Source organism: Anoplophora glabripennis, unplaced genomic scaffold, assembly GCF_000390285.2.
Source record: "Anoplophora glabripennis isolate ALB-LARVAE unplaced genomic scaffold, Agla_2.0 scaffold249, whole genome shotgun sequence".
In the NCBI taxonomy this organism is placed as follows: Eukaryota; Metazoa; Arthropoda; class Insecta; order Coleoptera; family Cerambycidae; genus Anoplophora; species Anoplophora glabripennis.
Window position 1 is genome coordinate 76853 of NW_019416857.1, and position 8129 is coordinate 84981.

The following is an 8129-nucleotide window of genomic DNA, read 5'->3' on the forward strand; positions in this document are numbered from 1 at the left end:
TACCATGGGAAAAAATCCGAGTGTAGTAGCTTCGTATTTAAAATTACCTGATGCTGCATGTTATACTGGTCACTGCTTACGAAGATCTTCAGCGACATTACTGGCAGATGCTGGTGTGGATATCACGACAATAAAGCGTCATGCTGGTTGGAAATCAACGACAGTCGCTGAGGGTTATGTCGAGAACTCCATTGAAAATAAGACCAAAATTGCTAATCAGGTTTTAGTATGTATCACTACTAGCGCAATCACAAAAACTGTAAATGTAAGCGAAAGTAATATTCCTTCTAATATTAATTTTGAAAATTGTACAAATGTAACATTTATTTTAAATGTCAATAAATAATTTCAATGTTATCTTTTTTTGCATGAAAAACGTTCTCCATAATGTAAACTCCCTTGGGAGCATTATACTCCCTTGGGAATAATCGACTACTTCTGTTTTAATTTTGATGTCATAGAAACTGATTTCTACTCCCGACCGTGGAAAAAACATTATTTAAAAATTAAATAAAAAAAAATTAATATACTTTTATTGCTCTTAATATTTTTGTAAAATAAAAATAAAAAAATTATCCTATACAATAAATTTTCCAATAACTTTTTATTTTTCGAGACCGCTAGGTCAATTATTATTATTAGGTTAATTTTACGATTTAAAAAATTATTTAGTTTAGTTTTGGTATAACTTTCAAGTAAATTTTAGCCATATATAAAACCAAAAATCGAATATTTAAATTTTACTAATTACTTGCAGAAACCTTACTCCGGCTACAAAACCAAACAAAATGATCTTTTGAACATTTGTGCTGTTAACATATATCGATTAAAAAAAAATCATAAATATAATTTCATCCAAGATATTGTAAAAAGAAAATTTAAATTTGAAGTGTTATCATAATTTTCTTTTTTTACTCGCTTTAGACCTTCAATAAAATGATTGACCCATACCCAAAAAATATATCAGAAAATAGAAAATCTGCCGATTATGCTTTTTTTAGAATTAAAATCTGTTCAGTAGTTTTTGAGAAAAAAATTCCGAAAGTTTGTCGATTTCGTCACTTTTTTCACATTGCATTGTAAATATCTCGGAAACGAAGCATTTTTTGAATTTTTGTCAAAGAACAAAGTGTTTATTTTGGTCCATTTTACGATAAAAACCATTCGACGAGTAATTTTTTTTTTACTACTTTTTTGTTTATAACAATTGACTGACCACGCCGAAAAATATAAAAAAAATATGTAAATTATCAGAAAAATACACTATAAAATAAAAAAAGTTTCATATGCTGTAGGTTTTTGTTTTAAAAATTTAGTCGGTTCATGCCGTTTATTTAGGGGTGAACCGCTCGCCTAAAAGTGCATAAAGCAATTGCCTGTGGAACGATTACGACTTTTGTGATATTTGACACTGGATGTAATTCTTGTTTTCGTCTCTTAACACGTGCGTGGATTTACAGCAAACATTTTAAAATTGGAAGCCAACCAAGAATTATTGTCTTTCGATAACAAAAAGGTCATACTTCAAGGGTTAAAAAGTTAAGGGCTTCCAAAAACAATGTGTTTCGTTTAATTTTCTAAGTAACTTTCACTTTTGAAGATACTTGCTTATTTATTTAATACGTCACTCAACAGAAAAGTCATGTACAGGATAACTAACACAACTAATTAAAACAACATAAGAAATAAATGTAACATACACATACAAAAAATAAAAATTATAAATAATGACGATAAAAATTCAGAGCAACCACACCGAGGGGGTAACCACTCTACCAAAAAATGTACACGTATTGCGGAAATCCTGTGATTTCCTGGGATTTCCTCGAAATCGGTACGATTGCCAGCGATTGCTTTAAAATTATAACGATTTCCAGAGGTTGCCTCGCAATCACCACGATTTCCAGAGAAATCACCACGATTTCCAGTGATTTCCTTCGGAATCAGTATAATTACTAGGGATTTCTGGAGTTGAAATACATATTAAGTAGATAGATACCTAAGTTGAGGGACTTATCGAAAATTACTCCTTTTTAAATAAACTACATATAGGCATATAATAATCTATGAAGATAAAATATATAGTGTTTCTAAACTGATATGAAAGATTTTATGGGTTATCAGTAAAAAAAAAGTTTTTTAAATTGAAGAAACCTTTGCAAATTTCGACACATTAAAAAGGTCTTGACAAAAAATATTACAGAAGTTGATGATTTTAATGATAGATGAGTAATATTGGATATCTGGCCGTAGTTTTCTATTTGGATCAACTTTTCTTAATAACGATTGTCTATATTGTAAAAAATAAAGGCACTTTACTTTTGAGTAAAATTTACATTTTTCGACAAACCTTGTATATCACTGCAAAAAACTGAAATATGATTACTTCAGTTTGGGTTCCAGACCATGCAGAACTTTTTATCAAGAACAACTTTTTGTCAGAAAACCAATAATAAAAAAGGTTCCCAGATGGTGCCGACTTAATTGGACACACTGTATATCACAGTTTTGATGATTAAGTAAAATATAAAATAAAATTAATACAAGCACTTTGTATCTCGGTAGGTGTCAAAATTAGGTGTTTTAAATAAAATATACGTAGTAACACTTCGTAAATTGTTTTAATTTTTTTTAATATTTATAAGTTTTTTCTATTAACAATTTATCTTGTCTTTTTAGCTGAAATGAACCATTGCCTATCAAATCGAGAGATACATAAAATATGAATTTTCTTTCTACAATTTGTATATCTTCTTCACGTGGCCAAACATAATCATCAAGTTCAGACTTCAAAAACTTCATTTTGTATGTATTGTTGTCCAAAATTTCAACGATGCGCCCTATATGCCTATATGCCATAGAGTGTGGCATAATATTTTTCAACAAACAATATTTTATTTTCTGGCTCTAGTGCATCAATTTCTTCTTCGGAATGGCTTTCATTTTCTAATTCTGAGCTCGATTCTGAGTTTGTAGAATATCTCCCGTCTGATGTTTCTTCGGCAGTTTCCTTATTAAAACTCATTTTAGCTGCAATTTTTATTTTCTGGGTACTCTTTTTAATACTATTACTTCCACGATTAAATATTTAAATCACAAATTAAAGGTAACTGACATTACGTCTTTCCAAACAGCAGCACAAAACACATTGTTTTATTTCACTTTATAATAATAATAAGAAATTTACCTATTTGGGTTATATGTATAATACTTTTTATGCTTTTTACGATGCCAAAACAACATTTCACCGTCTGCTAAATGAGAATTACAACTCCCCACCACAGTCCCTTGTAAGGTAATTTCGACTATTTCGATGATTGCGGAGTAGACTGCGAGATTGCGGACATGATTGCGGGCGATTTCTGCGATTTCCTGTCAAAGCCGCGCGATTTCGGGTGATTTCCACGTGATTGCGGTGATTGCGATGGATTGCGAGCGATTTCCAGTAAATTTGTACACGTATTGCGGAGAGTGGTTACCCCCTCGAACCACACATTCTACGTAAATTTTATAAACATTACAGAATGCATTTTTTGCGTTGTTCAAGATTGGATATTTTAAACTTTTAGAGTATTCTGAGGAATACTTTTCCTGTTCAAAATAAGTAATTTTAAATAGCGGCTAAAAAGATGTCAAATCTTCAAGATCTATTTAGAAAAAATTGTATCCGGAATTCCTCACAATGCTAGAATACTTATACTCGTCGAATTAGAGTTTGAACATGAAAAAATTATTAGTATACAATTTATTGCACTCTATGACGGGGATCTAATCATATTTCACCAATTTGTTAACTGTAAAATAAAGGTTGAACGCGGATCAGTTTTCGAAAATTTCACATTATTATTGCAATGGATGTTGAAATTTATGGAAAAGACGGTTAATCCAAAGACCAATTCCACTGGTCGAAATTGCTAATAATTATAATAGGCCAGTTATAAGGAGCAAAAATATTTGGAGATATTCATTTCTAATTCCAAAAATTCTACCAACAAAAAAATATTGGAAAAAAAACAAAAGACTGCTTTAAGTTTCAGAGTTCTTTATTGGACTAATGAATAGGGTTGCTACCTTTTGATATTTTCAAGTAAGGTCAGCCTTTGTCTTGTTAACAGGGTAGGGTCCACTTAACAAATTTGTCACATAAATTTTTGACAACTAGGGTCGCCTCCATGACTAGAAAGGCTTTGGAAAAACAATGAGTTTGATTGATATTATTATTATTAAAAAGTGTATTGCACTTAAATATCAGCCACATGGTGTATTGGCAACATTAAAAGAACAGCCTTTTATATACAAATTTTCTAATTGTATTTTGGGCAAAATCCTGAGTATTTAGAACAGAGTTTGTAGACAAACAAGGCCAATTTTTTAAGATTCGGAAACTATCATAATGACCACATATGGACAGAACAAAAAAATTCACTTCTTAGCCTAAGTTCACCATCAAGTTTTCTCCGAATATGTGGATTGGAATTCAGTTTAATGTATTTTTATTGAAAAAAAAAAAAAAATGCTGTGCGCACTATGGCCTACATATTTTTTACTAAAAACTATTACATTTGCGAAAAACAAGAGAATCAAACATGTTTTAACTGAATCAATCTACATAAAACCGATTTTTAAATGACCATAGTGGCGATAGAAAAATTACGCAAGCAATTTTTTGTAGGAGTAGCATACTCAATTTAATTCTTGTAACTTTCTTCATATTTGAGAAAAAAATAACACGATTTCTCTTTCCCCTTTTAAGAGCTATGCGTATTTTCTTAATTTTTTATAACCTATATAAAAACTGAATCCTCCTAGATTTTCTTAAAGCTCTGCCATTTTACGGAACTGGATTTTTCGCACGTTGCACACTGTGACAATGAATCAAACAACCAAGGCCAACCGACGAACAGAAAATATGAAATTATTGTTTATTTCTCGCGCACGATTAGTCGACCACTCTTCCAAAGCTGTTTGGCCTACAAAACTACTTGTCAAACATTGCAACGTAATAGAATTCAGATAAAAGAGACAATTTAGGCCAATGCCAATGCACAGAATGCAGTTAATTTACAACCGATTATTTTGAAACGAGAATGTCTTATCTCTCGCTGAAAATTGCTTCGGAATGTACGGTTTAAGGTATTTGAGTCAACTCTCAGATTCCTGTTTAAAAAAAAAAAAAACTTTTAATTATTTTATGGATCAATTTTTTGGAACGATCAGAGCCCAAAGTACAGTGTTTGATTCGTGGTAACATTAAGAAATAATTTCCTATTGAAAGTTACGATAAGATGCTTCCCAGCACATTTAAATGTCGGCTTACGTAACAAAAACAGCCCAGGCTAGTTATTCTGAATTACCTACCGCCCACGCCATCACTATCCCCCTCCTACCCGCCGTAGTAAATCAAAACGTGATAAAACCATTAAAAATCTACGATTCCTAGCTGTCCCCTCTCGCTAGAAAGGCGATAAGAATTTCGAATCGTTTTCACTGAAACCACACAGCCATTTACATATGATTATGTAGATTTTGTGAATGAAATTCTACGCGTAGGTAAGGCATACGCATTTGTTTCACTGAACACGGCAAATAAGGTCGTTTATAATTTTGATATTTTTCATCATAAATTTCAACTTTAGATATACAGGGTGTCCGGAAAGGTCATGTCAAAAATGAGGGGATATACAGGGGAGGTCAAAATAGTTGTAGTACTTCATAAAAAAAATTCCTATAAGACTTTGTTGTGGAATTATTCGCCTTCAAAGAAAGAAGTTTGGAAAACAAATTCCAATTATAACTTCTAAGTCGTTACCATAATAATGAAATTTGGGCAATTAAAGTAACCCATGTTAATAAAATTCGATTTTCTCAAAAAACGGTACAAGATATCGACCGAACGAATCGAACGATGAAAAACATGCCAAATTTGGCAACGCTGTCAAAGATGTATAAAAAATGGATAATTTCGTCTGCTCCTGTATAATCCAGACAAATTAAATATAAGTTCATTTTTGACATGATCTTTCCGGATACCCTGTATAGGTAGATATATAGGGTGCTTCAAAACATATGCCGGAAAATGAAGGGTGTGATTGTTTGCCTCATTCTAGGGGAAAAAGTTCGTATTACTTGGTCAGTAAATGTCAAAAAAAGATTATTTTTCAGATTTTTGACGATATCTCATTATATCATTAATATAAGCTACTTTTGAGCGCCAAATCAATTTTTATTCACATGACAGTGGCGGAGATTTTAGGATTGAGTGATGTTCTGTTGCCGCTAATTTTTAACACTCCTGAAAAATTGAAAACACATTTCAAACCGTCAATGTTTTCTACACAAAAAGGCGTTTTATGATGGAAAACATGAAATAAAGTGGCAACATGTTTTGTTGTTGATAAAAACACTTGTTTTTATTTAAATTTTTGACATTATTAGTGACAACTAGTTTTCAAAAGGAGTTATTACATCTATTGACTAATTTAATTTGCTTTTTTGTTTGCTAAATGATAAAAAAATGACAATAGGCCCATTCGGTAGAATTTTTTTTTTGCATATTCCAAAAATTTACCCTTTTATTAGTGAGTATGCCAAAAATCAATTTTTTGTTTCAACGAGAAATGTGTGAAATAAATTAATGAAAACAGAGCGCGGAAAAACGTTGAGCAACCATTGCCTGACGTCATAATACCGGTACGGGCGACTGGCAGATCACTCCGCTCACGCTCGCGCTCGCTCTCATCCCATTCTGTGTTAATACATACGGTGTGTGTGTGGTTCGCTTGGCAGTTTCGTTAATCATTGTTTTTATGTCTAAATGGGTCGAAACCGAGGATTGTACAAATATTGTATAGTTCCAGGCTGCAAAAGTACCTCAGGATCGACTCCGAATAAAATATTTATTTCATTAGAAATGCAGCAGAAGCGGAACGAATTTATCAAGAAAGGTTTCCAAATCGACAGGTATCAAATGAAAAAAACATTTATTCGTATTCAAGCACGTCTCCATGAAACTGGAACTTCTTATAAAAGATCTGCTACCTGACCTAAATGGAGAAAGTTGTTCTTCAAGAAATCGAAGACGATCCAGCAACAAGCACTACAAAAATGGCTTCAAACCTAAACCGTAGTCATGTTATATACATTGCGGAGGATATTAAAAAGACAGATGTTATATCCTTATTATATACAGCGAGTACAAGCCCTTTTACCAGAGGATTTCCCATAACGAATGACTATGTGTCAATGGTTAAAATTGCACAAAATCGTCCCTCCTTACAACAACAAGTGTTATTTACGGATGAATTTTTTCACGCGATACAATAATTATGAACTTCCATAATAATCATATATGGGCTGACGAAAATCCACATGCCATAATGGAAGGCCATAATCAGCAAACATTTTCCGTTTGGGGGAGTGTTGTAGATCATTTAATAGGGCCGATTCAATTAAAAACCGAAATATGTTTCATGTACGACAGTACCCCTATATATTTTAGTTTAGTCGAGCATCAATTCTTAAATAATATAAACGATATCCGAATCACTGGATAGGTCGAGGATAGGGTTTCTGATTTCTCGGCCTATTTTTTTTCTCGGGTCTCGAGAATTCTCGACTAGGAATTACCGGGAATTCTCGAATTCTCGAGAAATTTCGAAAACTTAAAAAAGTCATAATTTTGGTATTGCAATGCGAAATATAAACATGCTATTATACTTAACAATCATCATTAACATTTATTATTTATTCAGTATTTTTATTAATTACTTATGTTTCTACTTCTACTAACAAAACTAAATTAAATTTTGAGTTTCTTCTTAAAAACCTTTAACTTGTTTTTTTATTAAATACTTTCAATATACTTATGTTTATTTCAATGTTTTTGAATCGTAGCTATCTTCCAATAATAATTATTAATAATCATTAATCATGCAGCCTTTTAATTAAATAAATAGTAAATAAGGAATTTAACGGAAGAAATCTTAAAAAAAACAAGCTTTAATTTAAAGATAGAGAAGCGTTCTTCCTATTAATTTATCACTTCAACATTAGGTATCTGCTTATAATAAAATTTCTACACAGACTTATAACTAGGTACAGGGTGATTCACTATATTTTGACCCCCCCTT

General features: G+C 31.7%; 1 protein-coding gene across 2 annotated transcripts in view; it reads right to left on the reverse strand.

The window, feature by feature from the left end:
- The window catches only part of LOC108907224 (extracellular matrix-binding protein ebh), a 75223-nt gene that overhangs the window by 36799 nt on the left and 30295 nt on the right, over nt 1–8129 (reverse strand). The gene's annotated exons all lie outside the window — the stretch shown is intronic.